The sequence below is a fragment of the Galeopterus variegatus genome, unplaced genomic scaffold, assembly GCF_000696425.1.
Source record: "Galeopterus variegatus unplaced genomic scaffold, G_variegatus-3.0.2 Scaffold5704, whole genome shotgun sequence".
Taxonomy (NCBI): Eukaryota; Metazoa; Chordata; class Mammalia; order Dermoptera; family Cynocephalidae; genus Galeopterus; species Galeopterus variegatus.
This window is the reverse complement of record NW_007731815.1, coordinates 138,921-157,360: the sequence shown is the minus strand read 5'-3', so window position 1 is coordinate 157,360 and position 18,440 is coordinate 138,921.

The window sequence follows — 18,440 nt, the reverse complement described above, 5'->3', positions numbered from 1 at the left end:
TGTGTGTCTTTCTATGTGTCCAGGTTACCACTTTTAATAATGAGTGTTGTTGACCAGTACCCCAAGGAGAGATGGTGGGAAATGAAGAAGGACACGATTTATTTTATGGGATCAGGAGTACTTTGCAGGCCGCTGACCTGTAAGGCATCTTAGTTTATTTTAGGTTTCTTTTTATAATCCAGTGAAAATAACAAATTGTACTGATTAAGTCAATTATATCTACTACCAAACTATTTATAGAACAGAACATTTTCAGCTGCCATAGCGCTTGAAGATTCATGGCTAACTACTTATCAACAAAATAAGAACATAAGTTTTTCATTTACAAAGCTTCCAGGGTCCTGGGTTCAATCAAAGGTCAGATCTCAAAGAGAGGGTGAAGGGGGAAGTAGGCCAAAGGGATGCCAGCCTTGCTGGATTCCCTAGAATATCAGGGACTTTGTCAACTTGCTTATTCAGTACCCCACAAATTAGGCTAGTCGTATTGGGTTAGAAATCAACCTCATCCTAATGAACTCATTTTAAGTTGATTGCCTCTGTAAATACCTGTTTCCAAATAAGGTCACATCCTGAGGTACTGGGGGACTTCAAAATATCTCCTTGGGGGACATGATTCAACCTATAATATCTTCCTTGGAACGGAGGGGGGATGAGGCTCACAGTGCATTGATCTTGGTGGTGGCTCTGATTTACAGCCAATGGAGGCACTTCACCAGAGAAACTGGTCAATAGTATTGCTCTATAGGAAGCACGGTCTGAAGGTATGCCTGAATGCTTGAATCTTTATCCAGCTTTTTTTTTTTTTTTTTAAACCTAGCACTGGGCACGGGTTCTGCTTGAGGCCAGGAGGAAAGTGCAGGTTCAAAAATATCTGTGGAAGGGAGTGTTTGGCCCTACCCATTCCTAGCAGCTGAGTGGTCACCCCAGAGACCTCAACCAACCAGAGGGCCCAGATCATTACCCTGCCTATCTACAGATTCCAAACATCACTACTGCCTAGTCAGGGAAGACAACCTGCCCCCCTGCTCAATTAGAGGAGATTGCAGATCCCAGCCAGAAGCTCTGCCTGACTGAAGCCTGGCCAGTGATCTCACTGGACAATGGAAAACAGCCAGCAGTTCCACTTGGCCTCAGAGCACAGCCTAACTAGTGAACCTGACATCAAAGTTTCCCTGTCCAGGGTTGTTGTTAGCTGGCCCTTCAGAATCCCAGGCTAGACTAAATAGTGAAGGTCTATTACTGCCAAAGAATACCTGCAAAGTCTGGATGAGGTGGCTCTTTCCTCAAATGCACAGACACCAATGCAAGGACACAAGGATTATGAAGAATCAGGGACGTATTACACAACTAAAAGAAACTAATAAAGCTCCAATAATGGAACCTGAAAAAATGGAGATCTATGAAATGACTAACAAAGATTTCAGAATAATCTTAAAGAATTCAGAAAACTAAAAGAAAATACGGATAGAAAAATAAAATTTAAAAATTTATGAGCAAAATGAAAAATTGACAAAAATAGAAACAATAAAAAAGGGAGGGAGGAGGGAGAGATGAAGGCTGGCTTGCAGTGCTTTGTTGTTGCAGTCTGGAAGTTGGAATCTTAGCTCTCACTGGGTACTGCTGACACCTGAGGAGGAGAGAGGGAGAGTGGAATGCCACTTACCCCTGATTCCCATCTTCTCATTCTGCCTTCTTGTTGCCAGGTCAGATTAAAAATTCAGTTCTTCACTGAGCTTTGAAGACACCAGAGAAATTGGAGTGCTTACTAGACTAGAAATTGGAGTTGCATAGACTTTGTGCATTCAGTCTCTTTGATGCTGGGCAGGGGTGGTGGAGGCTCAGCTCCTCGTAGGGTCACTCTGACACTACCCTGACAAGGGAATTGAAGCACTACCTGGTTTTGTCAATTGAGAGATTGACACTGGGTGGGTCCTGCTAACACTATCCAGTAGAGTACTGCTGACATTATCCTGGCAGGGGAATAGAGTCACTGCTACCTGCTTCTGGCTGGTAGGAAATGGAAGATTATCTCTTTCAGCTGTGTTTCCACCGCAGGATGGGGGAATTGACAAACACTACTTGTTTTTGAGGGCTGAAGGTAGGTGTGAGTTGAAATATCAACTTTCTGCTCAGCTGCTGAAACCATGGAAACAGGTAGGTGCGTGGGTGCCAGATTTTTTTCTATTGTTAGGCCACTGTTGAGGACTAAATTCCCTCAGAATTCATATGGGGAAGCCCTAACCCCCAGTTAGACTGTATTTGGGGATAGGGCTATGTATTAGTCCATTTCTGTTGCTTATAATGGAAATACCTGAAACTGGGTAATTTGTAAAGAAACTATTTGTTGTTTACAGTTTGGAGGCTAGGAAGTGCAAAGTCCAGGGAACACTTATGGTGAGGGCCTTCTTTGGTGGTGACTTCAGCAATGCAGGGTATCACATTGCAAGAAAGGCAGAAGCAAGAGAGAGTGCTAACTCCTTAATCCTTTTAAAGCACTCAGAACTACGCCCATGACAACCATTAAATCATCAATGGATTAATCAATTTACTTGGGCATGGTCCTACAATCTAATCACCTCTTCGAGGCTCCACCTTTCAATTACCATAATAGGATTTCCCACCCTCTTAACACTGTCACAATGTGGACCAAGCATCAATGAGTTTGAGGGAACATCCAATCCACAGCATTCCACCCTTGGTCCCCCAAAATTCATGTCCTTTTCACATGCAAATACATTCATTTCATCCCCATAGTCTCAACTTGTTTCACCTCAAAAGTCCAAAGTTACAGTCCCATTTGTGAAATCAGAACAAGTTATATACTTCCAAGATACAACGGTGGGACAAACATAGGGTGCATATTCCCATTTAAAAAGAGAGAAATAGGCCAAAAAATCGTGAAACAGGTCCCAAGCAAGTCTGAAACCCAAAAGGGTAGGCATTACATCTCAAAGCTGAAGAACTGTGTACCTTGACTCCATGTTTGATGTTCCCTGAATGCTGGTTCAGGGGTTGGGGTTGCAAGACCTCGGGCAGCTCCACCATGTGGCTTTCCTGATCTCTGGCCATATTTCAGCTCTCCCAGGCTGGCACTGCACACTGGTAGCTCTACAATTCTGGAGTCTCCATGTTGGTCCTGCTCTTGCAGCTCCACTAGGCATGGTGCTGGTGGGGTTTCTGTGCTGCAACTCTGACCCCACATTTCCACTTGGCATTGCTCTAGTGAAGGCCATCTGCAGGGACTCTGCCCCTGCAACAGATCTCTTCCTGGTTTCACAGGCTTTGCCATGCATCCTTTGAAACCAGGGTGGAGGCTCCCCAGCCTCCATCACCCTGGCATTCTTTAGCCTGCAAAATTAACACCACATCGATGCTGCCAAGTCTTCCAACTTGTATCTTCCAAAACTGCAGGTCCAGCCACACCTGGGGCCAATTTAGCTGCAGCTGGAGGAGTAGCCAGAGAGGCCAGAGTTCTGGTGCTGGAAGTAGCTTACTAAGGTGGCCCTGGCTGTGGAGAGCACCTTGGGCCCATTCCCCAAAATAATTCTCTCTTACTAGGCCACTGGGTCTATGATAGGAGGGGAAGCCTCGAAGACCTCTGAAATACCTTTGGGATCTTTTTTCATTTTTCTTTATAATCCCTTCCTTCTGTACCAATCTCCTTAGCTGGGTTATACCCTTGCTTCCATAGCAAGGCTGAAAGTTTTCCAATTCTTTATGCTCTGCTTCCCTTTTAATTATAAACTCCAGCTTTACAGTCATGTGTTTTCTTCCATAGATTAATGGAAAGGGGTAGGTGAGTGGGTGCCAGATATGTTTTGTTTTTCTGTTAGGTCACTGTTATGGACTAAATTCCCCCAGAATTCATATGGTGCAGCCATAAACCCCAGTTGGACTGTATTTGGAGACAGGGCTATAAAGACACAATTCATGTTAAATGCAGTGAGAAGGGTGGGGCTTTGATATGATGGGATTAACGTTCTTACAAGAAAATGAAGAGGGATAGCTCTCTTTCCACATCTGAGGACACATGTGCAATTAACCTCACCTCTAACTTCAGGCCATATACAAAAATTAACTTGAAATGGATCATATACCTAATATATAAGCTAAATATAAGAGCTAAAACTATAAAACTCCTAGAAGAAAACATGGGAGAAAATCTTAGTGAGTGTGAGTTTTGCAAATATTTCTTAAATAGGACATAAAATGCATGAACTATAAAAGGAAAAAAAAGTTGAACTTCCTTAAGACAAACTTTTTAAGAGATACTATGAGAAATATTAAAACACAAGCCAAAGTCTGGGCAAAATACTTGCAAAACATATATTTGACAAAGGATTTTTAACTAGAATGAAAAGAAAACTTACAACTCAAATGATGAGAGGACTGAAAATGCTATAAAAATGGGCAAAATATTTGAACTGACACTTCACCAAAGATTACATAAAAATGACAAGTACATAAAAAAATGGTCAACATCATTAGCCATTAGGAAAATGCAAATAAAAACATAATGTTATACCAATTGCACACCCACTAGAATGGCTAGTATTGTGTTGTTGAGGATGTTCAAATGTTGTTGAGGATGTTGTTGAAGCAAAGGGAACTCTCATACACTGTGCTTAAAAAGTAAAATAGTATGACCATTTTCAAAACAGTTTGGCATTTTTAAAGAAGTTAAGCATCCTTCTGCTTATAAGACCTAACCATTTCACTTCTAGGTGTTTATCTGATAGGGAAAAAAGGCATATGCTTACAAAAAGACTCATATGCCAATTTTCATAGCAACTTTAATAGTAATAGCCCCAAAGTGGAAAAACCCAAATATTTATCAGTAGGTGAATGAGTAAACAAAATAGATGTACACAACAACATGGATGAATATAAAAATAGTTAATGCTAAGTGAAAGAAACCAGTAAAAAAAAGTACATATTGTGTGATTTCATTCACATGAAATTCTAGAAAACACAAACTTACCTATAGTTACAGGAAGTACATCAGTGTTTTCCTGGCAATGATGTGAAGATAGGGTTAAAAGAGGGATTATCAAGGGACATGATGGGTATGTTTTTTACCTTGATTGTGGCAATTTCTTTCACAAGTACACACAGTTCCAAAACTCATCACTTTAGGCTTCTGGTCAAGGTGGCAGAATAGACAGTCCCCAGAGTCACTCTCTCCCACAAACCAACCAATTACAACTATAAAAAAGCAACAACAGCCAAGCTGGGACTGCTAGAGCTCAGGGGAAGAGGAGGAGAGACCTATGGAGTACATGAAAGTGGGAGAAGCCACGATGAGAGAAAGAAAAAAAATGCTCTGACCATTTCATGCCGTAGCTACTGTAAGGCTGGAGCTGCTGAGCACACGGAACAGGAGCTGGCAAAAGCTGCAGCTGTGCCCTTTGGATGAAGTTGCTTGGAGGTGGCAGGGGAGAAGAGATCTTTGGTGGCCCCTAAGCCAGCAAGACCACTAATAGAGATCCCGTGGACCCACATAGGAGCAAGGAGCCACAACAACTGAAAAAAAGGAGCCACTCAGAGGCCAGTGAGTCATTGCAAGGGACCAGTGCATGGTCTGTCCCATGGGAAGTATTTGCAGCACAGGTGGGGGGGGATGGGCCCTCCAGGAGAACACTTGTGCACAGCAAGGACAGCTGATCTGCCCCCAATCAGCATAGGACCACTCAGAGGGGACTGGTCAGGAATATAGACTTGCATGGGGTGCAGTTTGATGAAAAGACTCAGGCCCAGATCAGAGTTTCTACACAACTGGGTCTCCGAGTTTCTGGCACTGGGTCTCTGGAGAGCTGGTAATACCTATAGAGCCAACCATTAAAACCTGAGTTGCACAAAAAGCCTTCCCTAGGGAATCAGCAGCAAAGCAGCAATTTAACTAAACCACACGGCTCAAGTACTGGTCCCCACAGGAAGCTCCCCCACTTTAGAAGTAAGCAAAGGACAAAAAATTAGTTCTAGCCCAGGTGCACTGCCAGTGCCTCAGGGTCCACCCAGGAACACGAGGTATGGATCGGGACCAAATCCCCCTCACAACCAGGCACACCATCAGTGCCAAGGAGCATGCCAAAAACATCACCTCCATGTGGGTGGCCCACCACAGCCACCACAATAACCATGGCTGCCGTGAAAGTGGCTAGACACCACAACCACCACACAGATGGTCCACCAGCCACTGGAGTGCATTGACACAAGGAGGGTCACCAGCAGAGACTGAAGAAAAGATGTTTTTCTCCACAAAGCCCATTCCAGAGTGACAGAAGAAGTATCTGCTCTATGATAATACTGGGGGAACTGAACACACCTCTCAGCATTGGACAGATCATCTAGGCAACAAATCAACAGAGTAACTATTACTCTTTCAGAAAGAGAGAAGAAATCTAGGGCTATCAGAGGTGGGAGTGGGGAGAGAGAGGGGGATAGGGAGATATTGGACAACAGGCATAAAGAATAAGTATGATTTGTGATGATATATATGCTAGTAATATTGATTTGATCAACATACATCAACATTGAAGCCCCAAAATATGTACAATTATGATTCGATAAAAAATTTTTAAAAACTCATCAATTTAAATGTATATTGTTTATTCTAGGTCAATTATTTCTTTAAAAAGGGAATACTAAAGGGTGTTTTTAAAGTAGAAGGAAAATGATACCACAAATAAATTCTTGGATGCAGAAAAAAATAAAGATCAACAGAAAGAGTAAAGATGTGAACTTGAAGGGAAAGACGGGAACCTGGAGCCTCTCAGGTCGCTCATGGAGATGGACATCCTGCGCTGGAAGTCCTGCCCCACCTGCATTCACGAGCTTGTCTGACTCAGGGCTTAGGATCCCGGAGTCTCTGAGGCTGCTCATGGAGACGGGATGGCCTGGGCCGAAATTCCTGCCCCATCAGCCCTCACCAGCTTGTCTGGCTTGGGGCTTGGGAACCCATGTCTCTCAGGTCGCTCACGGAGATGGACAGCCTGCGCTGGAAGTCCTGCCCTGCCTGCATTCGCCAGCTTGTCTGACTCACGGCTTAGGATCCCAGAGTTTCTGAGGCTGCTCACAGAGACAGGATGGCCTGGGCCAAAATTCCCACCCCATCAGCCTTCACTGGCTCATCTGGCTCAGGGCTTGGGAACCCATGCCTCTCAGATCACTCACAGAGACAGGACAGCCTGTGTTGGAATTCCCACTCCAGCCCTGCCTGCCTTCTCTGGCTGACAGACTTGGGGCATGTGATCCCAAAAGCTCTAAAATCTCTCTATGAAATGGGGAGCAACCTGAACTGGGGTCCCACAGCAGGTGGCTCCTGTCCATTTCATCACCAATTTTTGGTCCTCCATCGCTGCTCCTCAAAAGCTGCAAATTGGTCACTCTGTGGGAGAAAGCAACACCTGGAACCAACTACTCCACCATCTTGACCCCTCCCCTAAAATTTTAATTGTGGTAAAATACACATAACATAAAATTTGCCATCTCAACCATTTTAAGTTTACAGTTCAGTGGTATTAAGTACGTTTCCATCATTGTGCAACCATCACTGCCATCCATCTCCAGAACTCATTTCTTCTTGCAAAACTGAAACTCTGTATCCATTAAACCATAACTTTCCATTCCCCTCTCACCCAGTCCCAGGCAACCACCATTCTACTGTTTGTCTTTACAAATTTGACTACTGTAGGTACCTCATATAAGTGGAATCAAACAGTATTTGTCTTTTGTGTCTGGCTTATTTCACTTAGCATAATATTCACAAGGTTCATCAGTGTTGCAGCATGTACATTTAAGCCTGAATAATATTCCATTGTATGTTGTGGGGAAAATAGGATAATTTATTCAGGCTCCCTTGGCTCAGGTCTGGCTGGGGTCAAGCAGCACATTTCTTGTAAACAAGTTGTGTGGGTGGAGTTAGTGCACATGTGCACCAATGTATCTTTTTCGTTTCATTGCTATTGTGTGTTCTTCAGTTTGTGAAGCAGGCTGGCTGGCGCAGAGCTCACATCTAAAAATAGAGCATGTTTACTCTGCTGGCAGCTGTTCAGTTTGTCAGTGGACTTTGCAAGTAGCAGTTGAGTTTCTGAGTTTCTCTGTGGACTACATGGCTCATAGTGTTGTGTGTGCTGAATAAAGACTATTCCTTCTTCAACCAAGGCTCCAAGGACCTTTTTGCCAGTTACCTAGCTCATAGACCTGCGTGTGAAAGGTTTGTGAATGGGCTTGAGGGGTCTGTGAACTCCAGACCTCAGCTCTAGCTCTGCATATGTATATACCAAATTTTATTTAGCCATTCATCCACTGACTGACAACTGAGTTGGTTCCACATTTTGACTATTGTGAATAATGCTGCTAAAGATGTGGTGTGCAAATAACTCTTTAAGTCCTGTTTTCAGTTCTTTTGGGTGTATTCCCAGTTGTAGAATGGATGGATCATCATTATAGATATTTAGTGTTTGCAACATGATTTGTTAAAGAGACTGTCCTTTCCCCACTGAATTGTCTTGGCACCCTTTTCAAAAATCATTTGATCATATATATGATGGTTTATTTCCATGCTCTCTGTTGTATCCCATTGGTCTATGTGTCTATTCTTATGCCAGTACCACACTGTATTGATTACAATTGTTTTGTAGTAAATATTCAAATCAGGTAGTGTAAGATGTCCAATATTATTCTTTTTCAATATTGTTTTGGCTTTTGGGGATCCCTTAAGGTTCCATGTGAATTTTAGGATGGATTTTGATATATCTGCAAAAAAACGCCATTGGAATTTTGATAGTGATTGCATTTAATCTGTAGGATGCTTTGGGCAATATTGACATCCTAACAATAAGAAATCATCCAATCCATGAACACTAAATTTCTTTCCATTTATTTGTGTCTTTAATTTCTTTCAGCAATGTCTTGTAGTTTTCAGTGCACAGGTGTTTCACATCTTTTGTCAGAATTACTCTCAAGCATTTTATACTTAAAAATTCTATTATAAATGTTTTTTAAATTTTCTAAAATTTCTTTTTGTTTATTGAGGTGCATGAAAATAAAACTGGTTACTTTTATCGATCTAGTATACTTCAACCTTCTAAGCTCACTAATTAGTTCTAGGGTTTTGTTTGTTTTATTTTGTTTTTTTGTAGAATACATGAATTTTTTACATAGAAGATCATGTCGTCTGCAAATAAAAATAGTTTTACTTTTTCCTCTACAAACTGGATACCTTTTATTTTATTTTATTTTATTTTTGCCTTATTGCACTGACTAGAACTTCCAGTATATATGTATTAGTAAAAGCCATGGAATGAACATTTTTGTCTCATTCCCGATTTTAGGGAGAAAGATCTCAGTCTTTGAACATTACATATGATGTTTGTTGTAGGTTTTTGTAAATTACCTTTATCAAGTTAAGGAAGTATTTTTTTCTTTTTTTTATTCTCAGTTTACTGAGGGTTTTTTTTTTTTTTTTTTAAATCAGGACTAGGTGTTCAAATGCTTTTTCTATATCCAATGAGATAATCACAAAGATTTTTTGTTTGTATTTTGTTAATATGGTGAAATAGACTGAAGGATTTTCTAATGTTAAGTGATCCTTGCATTACTGGTGTAAAACCCACTTGGTTATGATGTCTTTTCTTTTTATATGTTGCAGGATTTGATTTGGTAAAATTTTCAAAATATTTGTGTTTTTGCTCATGATGGATAATGAACGTGTAGTTTTCTCTTCTTCAGATGTCTTCATCAGGTTTTGATATCAGAGTAACGCTGGCCTCATAGCATGACTTGAGAAGTATTTTCTTCTCTTTAATTTTCTGAAAGAACTTATGTAGAATTGGTATTTCTTCTTTAAATGTTTGGTATCATTTATCTGTAAAGCTGTCTGGACCTGGAGTTTTCTTTGTGATAAGGTTTTTAACTACAAATTCATTTTCTTTAATTGATACAGGGCTCTTCAGGTTATCTATTTCTTCTTGAGTGAACTTTGGTAGTTTGTGTCTTTCTGTGAATTTGTCCATTTCATCTAAGTTGTCTAACATATTGGCATTTAGTTGTATTCTCTTATTTTCCATTGGCTATCTGTAAAATCTGTAGTGATTTCACCTTTTTATTCTTGATACTGGTGATGTGTGCCTTTTCTCCTTTCTTCCTTATCATTCTCTTCAGAGGCTTTCCAATATTATTATCTTCTGAAAGAATACACTTTTGATTTTCTTTATTTTTCCTTTGTTTTTCTGCTTTCTATTTCACTGGATTTTAGGTTGATATTTATTTTTTCCTTCCTTTTAGTTAATTTATTTTATTATTTTTCTAGTTTTTTTAAGTGTACTCTAGGTCATTGACTTGAGATATTTCTTCTCTTAAAATACAGACTTTTAGTGCCATAGTTCCCTCTAAAAGCTGCTTTTGTGACATTCCATTAATCTTCTATATTGTTTTTACATTTGAATTAAGTCCAAAATATTTTCTAATTTCCCTTTAGATAGTGTATGAGTACTTGGATAATACAGCCATTTTGCAATAGTGCAACTTTAAGTACAGTATTCATCTGCCATAACAAAAATACCACAGACTGTGTGGCTTAACCACCAGAAATGTATTTTTTTCACAGTTCTGGAGGCTGGAAGGTCCAAGATCAAGGTCTAAAAGGGTTTGGACTCTGGTAAGATTTCTCTTCCTGACTTGCAGACAGTTGCAGAAGTCTGTGTACTCACATGGGTGGAGAGAGACAGAATCAGCTCTCTGGTGTCTCTGCCTATAAAGATACTAATTCTATCTGTTCTGGGACCCACGCTTACGACCTCATTTATCTTAATTACCTCAACAAAGCCCCTATCTCTAAATAAAGTCACATTGGAAGTTGAGTCTTCAACATATGAGTTTGGGGGAACACAAACATTTAGTCTATGACAAGTACATATTACTAACTCTTCATAGTTCTTGCAGATTTATGACTCTACATTGCAACAACAGGTGGTGAAAATTATCAAAGAAAACTACTTTTAAAAAGGCATCATTCAGGGGCCGGCCCGGTGGCGCACTGCTACAGTGCGCCACTTGGGAAGCGCGACAGCGCTCCCGCCGAGGGTTCGGATCCCACATACAGACCGGCCGCTCACTGGCTGAGCAAGGAGCGGGGACAACACCAAGGGTTGCGATCCCGTTGCCGGTCCCGGTCCGGTACGGGCGCGACACTGAGGGTTGCGATCCGTTGCCGGTCATGAAAAAAAGATAAAAAGGCATCATTCAGATATAGCTTAATGTGACCAACTCCACATCTAAGTTTAGATGTGTAGTATGACTTGTATATATCCAGAGTAAGCCATATCCAATATATTACATGATCAATTTTCTAAAATAAGATTTTGGGACAATATTATCAAGATCAGGTAAAAAAAATTATGAAAGATTGAAATTCTTATTACTATCCATGGGTATTCTCTTGATAGTAGGGGATAGCCTTTTAGAAATAACTTACAAAGAAAAAGGAAAAAGAAAGAAAAAATCTCTTGTATAAGAATTTTAATACACGTTCTACAATATATGTAATTTGCCACCAATCACCATTTGTATACACTACTTCTAACTTACTCGACCATTTACATCAATATCTGCTTCCCTGATCATCTAGTCAATCACTAACCTCTTTATCTAATACCTCCTATCATCAGGTTGTGAGGCTCTCTGGCACTGATATAGCCATTGCTATTCTTTTCAAACACTCAGAATGCTTCTCTAATTTTCCCTTCATTGTCTGTGTTTTCGTTTTTCTTGCCATCATTGTCAGAAACTTCAGATAATCAATTGTGACATTACCATCAGTAAAATACAATTAATATTTTGCATCAAACTCACTACTGTTTTTGATTGTTTTCTTGCTACAGACCCATCATCTTCCTTGTCAAATAGAGAAAAATCTTTGAATTCTGCAACCTGCTCTTCAATCCAATTTATCAATTTTTCCTTTTTCGGATCATGCTTTTGTTGTTAGATCTAAGAAGATTTTATCTAGCCTACATCCCAAAGATTTTCTCCCATTTTTTCCTGTTTTATTGTTTTACGTTTAACTTATGATCCAATTGGAGTTCATTATTGTATACAATGTGAGGTTTAGACTTAGTTTTTCTTTTGCCTACAGATGTCCAGTTACTCCAGAACAATTTGTTGAGAAGGCTACTGTTCTCGATCACATTGCTTTTTCCCCTCTGTCAAAAATTATTTAAGCATATCTGTGTGAGTTTGTTTCTGGCTGTCTATTTTGTTCCCTTGATGCATAATGTCTTGATGACTGTCAATATATAGTAAGCCTCAATATCTGGTAGTGTTATTTCTCCCACCTTATTCTTCATTGTCAAGATCATTTTATAGCATTACTACCTGGTAGTGTGATTCCTCCCACTTTATTTTTCATTGTCAAGATTGTTTTAAGTATTCTAGAACATTTGTCTTTCCATATAAATTCTACATAATCTTGTTTAAATATACAGAAAACTTGCTGTGATTTTTATAAAAGATTGCATTAAACCTGTACACCAATTTAGTGAAAATTGACATCTTACTATGTTGAGTCTTCAAATCAATGGAAATGGTTTGTTGCTCTCTTTATTTCAACAACATTTTACAATTTTCTTTTTAAAGATCCTATACATGCTTTGTTAAGAGTATATCTAAGTATTTTTATTTCTTTGGGGTAATTGAAAGTGATATGTTTTTATTTCAGTTTCCACACGTTCATTATTAGTATATAGAAATATGATTGATTTTTATGTGTTTTGGTGTTTATCCTGTGACCTTGATGAGCTCATTTAATAGTTCTAGGCCTTTTTTTTTTTTTTTTTTTTGGTATAGTAAGCCTTTTAAATTATTTTATTTTATTTTATTTTGTTTTATTTTATTTTATTTTATTTTATTTTTGTCTCTTTTGTCTTTTTTCCATGTCCGGCAACGGATTGCAACCCTCAGTGTTGCCCCCGTACCGGACCGGGGACCGGCAACGGGATTGCAAACCTCGGTGTTGCTCCCGCGCCTCGCTCAGCCAGTGAGCGGGAACCGGTCTGTACGTCTGTACGTGGGATCCGAACCCTCGGGCGGGAGCGCCGCCGCGCTTCCCAAGCGGCGCACTATCCAGTGCGCCACCGGGCCGGCCCCTAAATTATTTTATTTTTAATTGACATAATTGTGTATATGTATGGACTACAATGTGATATTTTGATATTTGTATGCATTGCGAAATGATTACTTCAAGCTAATTAGCATATTCATCACCTCACCTACATATCATTTTTTTTTCCTGGTGAGGATATTTAAAATCTACTCTTTTTATCAATTTTGAGATATATTTTATTATGAGCTATAGTCATCATGTTGTGCAATAGATCACTAAAGCTTATTCCTTCTGTCTAACTGAAAGATTGTGCCCTTTGATTAACATCTCCCCTTTCTCAATCCCTTCTCCCCCCAGGCATAGGTAACCACCAGTTTACTCTCTAGCTCTATGAGTTTGACTTTTTTTTTTTTTTTTTGAGACCAGCCACACTGCGCTCAGCCAGTGAGCACTGTGAGCGCACCGGACATCCCTATATAGGATCCAAACCTGCTGTGGGAGCACTGCTGCGCTCCCAGTGCTGCACTCTCCCGAGTGTGCCACGGGCTCGGCCGGAGTTTGACTTTTTAAGATACCACATGTATTAGTCCATTTCTGTTGCTTATGACAAAATACCTGGAACTGGGTAATTTGTAAGAAAATGAAATTTATTGCTTACAGTTTCAGAGGCCAGGAAGTCCAAGGAACACTTATGGTGAGGGCTTTCTTTGGTGGTGACTTCAGTGACACATGGCATCACATAGTAATATGGCAGAGGCAGAGAGAGAGCACTAACTCCTCATTCCTTCTCCTTTTAAAGCCATCAGAACTGTGCCCATGTGTGGGGAAAATAGAAAAATGTAGTCAGGCTCCCTTGACATTACTTGTAAACAAGTTGTGTGTGGGTGGAGTTAGTGGCATGTGCACCAATGTATCTTTCTAGTTTATTGCTATTGTGTGTTCTTGAGTTTGTGAAGCAAGCTGGTGGCAGAGCTCACGTCTAAAAATAGAGCATGTTTACTTTGCTGGCAGCTGCTCAGTTTCAGTTTTTCTTTGGACTTTGCCGGTCGCAGTTGAGTTCTGAGTTTCTCTTGGTACTGCCTAGCTTCTAGATGTGTGTGTGTTGAATAAAGACTATTCCTACTTCAACCAAGGCTCCAAGGACCTTTTTGCCAGTTACCTAGCTCATAGACCTGCATGTGAAGGGTTTGTGAATGGGCTCAAGGGTTCTGTGAGCTCCAGACCCCAGCTCTAGCTCTACACCATGACCACTATGAAACCATTAACTTATTAATCCATTTACTAGAACATGGTCCTCACAATCTAATCACCTCTTCAGGGCCCCACCTTTCAATTACCATAATAGGATAATTGCAGCCAGCATTGCAATATCATATGGCAAGAGGAAGCAAGGGATTGGGGAGGTGCCAGGGTCCTTTAAACAACTGGCTTTCACTGGAACAGAGGGAGAACTTACTCACTATCACCCCACCCCACCCCACCCCACCCCCGGGTATTAATCTATTTGTGAGAGATCCACCCAAACAGCTCTCAACACTGTCACATTGAGGATCAGATTTCAACATGAGCTTTGGGGGAACAATATACCCAAAGTCTATCATATGGTACATGTCTTTTTGTGCCTGTCTTATTTCACTTAACATAATGTCTTCCAAGTTCATCCATGTTGTCACAGATGACAGAATTTCCTTCTTTTTAAAGGCTGTATAGTCTTCCATTGTGTATATATACCATATTTTCTTTATCCATTTATTCATTAATGGACACTTACATTGCTTCATATCTTGTCTATTGTGAATAATGCTGCAATGAACACGCTAGTGCATGTATCTCTTAGACATAATGATTTCAATTTTTTGTATATATACATAGTACTGAGGTTGCTGGATCATATGGTAGTTCTATTTTTAATTTCTTGAGGAACCTTCCTACGGTTTTCTATAGTGGCTGTACTAATTTACAATCCCACCAAATAGTGGCAACAAGGGTTGCCTTTTCTCCACATCCTCACTGGCACTCGTTATCTTTTGTCTTTTTGACAATGGCAGTCCTAGTGGGTTTGAGGTGATATCTCATTGTGGTTGTAATTTGCATTTCCCTGATGATTAGTGATGTTGAACATTTTTTCATTTATCTATTGGCCATTCATATGTCTTTTTTAAGAAAAGTCTGTTCAGGGCCAGCCTGGTGGCGCACTGCTGCAGTGTGCCGCTTGGGAGCATGGTGGCGCTCCCGCCGGGGGTTCGGATCCCACATACGGACTGGTTCCCACTCACTGGCTGAGCGAGGTGCGGGTGCAGCGCCAAGGGTTGTGATCCCGTTGCCGGTCCCGGTCCGGTACGGGCGTGACACTGAGGGTTGCGATCCGTTGCCGGACACGAAAAAAGACAAAAAAAAAAAAAAAAGAAAGAAAGAAAAGTCTGTTCAGGTCCTTTTCCCATTCTTTAATTAGGTTGTTTACTTGCTATTGAGTTGTGTGAGCTGCTATACATTTTGGGTATTAACCCCTTATCACATATATGGCTTGCAAAATTGTCTCCCAGTCCATGGGTTGTCTCTTCACTCTGTTAATTGGTTCCTTTGCTGTGTAGATGCTTTTTAGTTTTATGTATTCTCACTTGTCTATTTTGCTTTTGTTGCCTATGCTTCTGGGGTCATATCTAAGAAACCATTGCCCATACCAGAGTCATGGAGCTTATCCCCCCCTTTTTTTTCTAATAATTTTACAGTTTGAGGTCTTACATTTAAGCTTAAATTCATCTTGAGTTTGTTTTTGCAGGTGGTGTGAGATAAGGGTTCAATTTCATTCAGTTTTCCAAAACCATTTACTAAACAGACTGTCCTTCCCCCATTGTATGTTCTTGTCATCTTTGTTGAAAATCAGTTGACAATAAATGTATGCATTTATTTCTAGGCTCTCTATCCTTTTCCCTTGGTCTATGTGTCTGTTTTCATGCCAGTACCATGGATTTTGATTACTGTAGCTTGTAAAGATTTTGAAATAAAGCTAATGTGATGCCTCCAGCTTTGTTGTTCTGGCTCAAGATTGCATTGGCTATTTGGGGTCTTTCGTGGTCCCAATTTACAATTTTAGAATTTTTTTAGAATTCTAGAATTTTAGAATTTTTTTTATGTCTGTGAAAAATGACATTGGAATTTTGATAAGAATTGCATTGAATCTATAGATCACTTTGGGTAGTATAGACATTTTAACAGTATTAATTCTTCCAATTCATCTACTTTCTGTCTACTAATGTTATCTTCAATATCTCTCATCAATGTTGCATGGTTTTCACTACACAGGTCTTACACATCTTGGCTAAATTTACTCCTATTATTTTACTTTCAATATTATTGTAAATGGGATTGTTTTCTTAATTTCTTTTTGGGTAGTTTGTTGTTAGTGTATAGAAATACTACTGATTTTTGTACGTTGATTTTGTATCCTGCAACTTAACTGAATTCATTTTTAACTTCTAACAGGTTTTTTTGGTGGAGTTTTTAGGATTTTCTATATATGAAATCATGTTGTCAGCACACAGAAATAATTTCACTTTTCCTTTCCTTTCCAATATGGATATATTTTATTTCTTTTTCTTGCCTAATCGCTGACAGGACTTCCAGTACCATGTTGAATAGAAATGGAGAGAGACAGCATGCTTGACTTGCTCCTAATCTTAGATGAAAAGCTTTCACTCTTTCAGCCTTGAGTATGGGCTTGTCCTATAGTTTTTATTTTGTTGAGGCTTATTCCTCCCAGACCCAATGTGTTCAGAGTTTTTATAATGAAAGGATGTTCAATTTTGTCAAATGCTTTTCTGCATCTGTTGAGATGATCATGTGGTTTTTGTCCTTCATTCTCTTATTACGGTGTATCACATTTATTGATCTGCATATGTTGAACTATCCTTACATCCCAGGAATAAATCCCACTTGGTCATGATGGATGATCCTTTTAATATACTGTTGAATTCTGTTTGCTAGAATTTTTTTGAGGGTTTTTGCTTCTATGTTACCACAAACATTGGCCTGTAATTTTTTTTTTTTTTTCTTCTTTTAGCTTCCTTATCTGGTTTGGGGAGCAGGGAAATGCTGGCCTCAGAAAATGAGTATGGAGGTGTCCCTTCTTTTCAGAGTTTTGGAAGAGTTTTTCCACCTGCACACCCTCACCTCGTGTCCTCCCCCCCCCCCCCACAAAGTTCCTGGTAATCCTTCTTACTCCTATTAAAAAAAAACCTTTTTCTGTTTGATTTTGAGATGCCTGCAGATTTCTCAGATTGGAGCGTTCTTGCTATTGCAAGTCTTTCTGAATAAAGTCTCTCTTCTCCTTATCTAAGCCCAGATTTGTTTTTATTTGACCTGAGAAATAAAATCGCTAAATGTAAAATTGCTGCTTATTTAATTATATGCCCAAAATTACACACATGAAACAGTTTAACATGGATTTTTCAAAAAATCTATAGGTCAACAGGTTAACAATTTTAGTATTCTCTTTCTGCAGCAAAGGTTTTGTATCTCTGGTTCATTTTTTCTTTAATCATGTGTTTTTTTTTTTCCCTCTTTCTGATATCTAACCTCCTCTTCATCTCACCCTCTTCTCCTTTCCCCTTTTTTTCAGTGTCCCTTTTCTGTCTCAGTCTCTCTCCGTCTCCTGTGCTCTGTCTCTTAGTTTCCCGCCTCTGTTCCTGTCTCCCATTTCTCCTATATAAGCCTCTCCTTTGCCTCCATGATCCCCGTTTTCTCTTCGTCTCTGATTCTCTGCTTCTCGTTGTTCCTCATTCTCCTCTTCCCTGTCAGTTTCTCTCTTTTTCCTTAGTCGGCCGCTGCACCTAATTACTGCAGTTGCAATTTCCCCTAGAAGAATTTCTTATCATTGTTATTAGCATAATTAGAATTCATTATTATTGTTTGTCCCCTCTCCGCCCCCCAGACTTTGGCCCCTTTCTCCGCAATGGACTCTCCCAGGAGCGGGCCACACCACACCAAGTCTTCTTCTCCTCTCAGCCGGTCGAATCTCCCGGTATATAGGGCTGTGCCATTTACAAACAGGTTTGTGTAGAATCGCTTACAAAAATATTGTATCATTCCAAATTCTTCCTCTTTCACAAAATTCATCCTTCCAATAGAGAACGATGTCATTAGTTTCATTCCTTGTCCAATCACCCTGTAAGATCTCTCTGCAAAAGTTTGCAGCTCACTGGTTTGTATCGTAGTCCTCCCCTTCCTTCTCTGCCTCGGTGGTACATCCCAATCTCAACTCGGGACAAGTCGAATCCCTCCGCTTGTACGGAACCGACTGGGCTCTTAAGATGGCGGCTCCCATACAGAAACTGCGCAT